This window comes from Limulus polyphemus, unplaced genomic scaffold (genome assembly GCF_000517525.1).
Source record: "Limulus polyphemus unplaced genomic scaffold, Limulus_polyphemus-2.1.2 Scaffold3591, whole genome shotgun sequence".
NCBI classification, from domain to species: Eukaryota; Metazoa; Arthropoda; class Merostomata; order Xiphosura; family Limulidae; genus Limulus; species Limulus polyphemus.
In genome coordinates, this window is record NW_013669201.1 from 104175 (window position 1) to 107078 (window position 2904).

The 2904-nt window shown below is 30.5% G+C and overlaps 1 protein-coding gene across 1 annotated transcript in view; it reads left to right on the forward strand.

Annotated features, from left to right (window-relative positions):
• Positions 1 to 2904, forward strand: part of LOC106469648 (dnaJ homolog subfamily C member 11-like) — a 21943-nt gene that overhangs the window by 15822 nt on the left and 3217 nt on the right. The gene's annotated exons all lie outside the window — the stretch shown is intronic.

Here is a 2904-nt window from a genome sequence, read left to right on the forward strand (position 1 = left end):
TGACGAGGAACCCACTTTGAGAGTGAACCCACCTCAAAGTGGGTTCCTCGTCATCTAATTTGAATTCATCACGGCGATTAATCGAGGTTGTGTAAGCCTAAATGTTTATCTTTGTTATTCCATGTATAACTTTTTAAGTATGTTCTCTCACCAATCCACTACCATAAACCAATCATACCGTGAAACTATCTTCAAACTACGTAACCTGAATATAGTACCTGATGATGACAAAACCTTGTCGAAACGTTGTACATTTGCTGTTATGTTAAACTTATATTAAAGTTTTTCTTCATTAACCATTCAAGCCGTCTCCAGCCATTACAAATGATATACAGTTTGTAAGGCTATTATACAATAAACAAATCAAATTAAAACGTGTTGATAGTATGTCAAGTCTCCCAATTTTCTCTGGTTCTATAGTTGTGAAGGAGTTATATTGTAACTTAATGTTTATAATAATTTCCCCTGGTTCCCTAGTACTGAAGGGGTTAATGTGTAAGCTACTGTTTATGATAGTTTTCCCTGTTTCCCTAGTACTGAAGGGGTTAATTTGTAACCTAATGTTTATTATATTTTTCCCTAGTGGTGAAGGAGTTAACTTGTAAGCTAATTTTTATTATATTTTTCCATGGTTCCCTAGTGGTGAAGGAGTGAACTTGTAAGCTAATTTTTATTATATTTTTCCATGGTTCGCTAGTTGTGAAGGAGTGAACTTGTAAGCTAATCTTTATTATATTTTTCCATGGTTCCCTAGTGGTGAAGGAGTGAACTTGTAAGAAAATGTTTATTATATTTTTCCCTAGTGGTGAGGGAGTGAACTTGTAAGCTAATGTTTATGATTGTAAAGAAGAAAATAATGCAGTTTCCATAATATAAATGCAATATTTTACATCTTCTGAATTTCTTTTACCCAAGTTTTTTTTGTTGCACTGATTCAAAGAATCAGTTTTCTGTTGTCAATAGATTCTTAAATGTAGGTCATTTTATTTCTAAACCTCATTCATTATGTATGAAGTGTGAATTAAAAAAAAAACAACTGATTAAACACTATGAAACAGATTTTCTCCCATTCCTAACTGTTATTAATATAACATTTTAGTAGTAAACTAGGTATTGATAGTTACAAACCAACAAATAGGTTAGAGTTATTTATTAAACTAGCTTATAAATTTTATGGTTTAAATGGCAAATGCTGGTGAAATATTGAAAAACGAATAGGAAAACTGTATTAAAAACCAAACTAAATACAGATTTGTTTCCCATATTTCAAGCTACAATGAAGAAATTAAGAAGAATGTGGAAAACAAAAACATCTATAATTAACTTGTTTTAGGCCTATTAGTTTATAAATCATTAAGTATGGTAGTACTTAATAGTAGGGATTGTGATGAAAGAAATGGTGGCCATAAAAAATCACCTGAATGTTAGCAATGATTATTTCACAGTACTGGTTGAGCAAAACTAAAGCTTATTGTACTTCTAACGTCACCTAAGTTGCTATATACGTGTTTATTGAGTGAATCAAAATTTCAGTATTTCAACACAGATTTTCATCTAAGTGACTTTTCCAAACAAGCGTACAGAAAAAATGATGAACCTTATCCCTCTTCTGTCTGGGGTCCCAATGATTCCTTTCGTGTACCAAAGAGAATATTATTATGTATATAAAATGGATGATGTGCTACTTTGGGTGTATAATTAGATTTGAGGGTAGGTTAGTAGAGATTCTGATGAGTAATCGAATCACGTATATGTGTGTGACCCATATTTGATATTGTTGGTGCACAAAAATACAGCTAATAAAAAGGAAAAAACAAGAATAATAAAAAAAATTAAAATTTTATAAAGACAAGTAGGAATTGATATGTACATAACCTAGTTAACTATAATAACATAGAAAGTTTTAATGCTACAAAAACTGAGCTACTTAATAACTTGTGTTCCTACTTTGGTTCAGACTAACATAATTACAGTGATTGTGAAAGTAGGTACAATATTTTCTAAACTAAGTAACTCGAGTGTTTGTAGTTTTGACTTTCTTGTTTCAATACTTTTTTGTAGCATTAAAACTTTCTATATTACTATAGCTAGTTAGGTTATGTATATATCGATCCCTAATTATCTTTATAGAACTTAAAAATATCTTATTGTACTTGTTGTCTTAAGTGGACTTCAACAAATATGAAAATTATTCTGTAACATCAAACCAATGTCAAAGTAAGACTGTTTTAACATTCAGAATAACATCAAACCAACGTCAAAGTAAGACTGTTTTAACATTCAGAATAACATCAAACCAACGTCAAAGTAAGACTGTTTTAACATTCAGAATAACATCAAACCAATGTCAAAGTAACACTGTTTTAGCATTCAGAATAACATCAAACCAATGTCAAAGTAAGACTGTTTTAACATTCAGAATAACATAAAACCAATGTCAAAGTAAGATTGTTTTAACATTCAGCATAACATCAAACCAACGTCAAAGTAACACTGTTTTAACATTCAGAATAACATCAAACCAATGTCAAAGTAACACTGTTTTAGCATTCAGAATAACATTAAACCAACGTTGAAGTAAGACTGTTTTAACATTCAGAATAACATTAAACCAACGTTGAAGTAAGACTGTTTTAACATTCAGAATAACATTAAACCAACGTTGAAGTAAGACTGTTTTAACATTCAGAATAACATCAAACCAATGTCAAAATAACACTGTTTTAGCATTCAGAATAACATCAAACCAACGTCGAAGTAACTGTTTTAGCATTCAGAATAACATCAAACCAACGTCGAAGTAACTGTTTTAGCATTCAGAATAACATCAAACCAACGTCGAATTAACTGTTTTAGCATTCAGTATAACATCAAACCAACGTCGAATTAACTGTTTTAGCATTC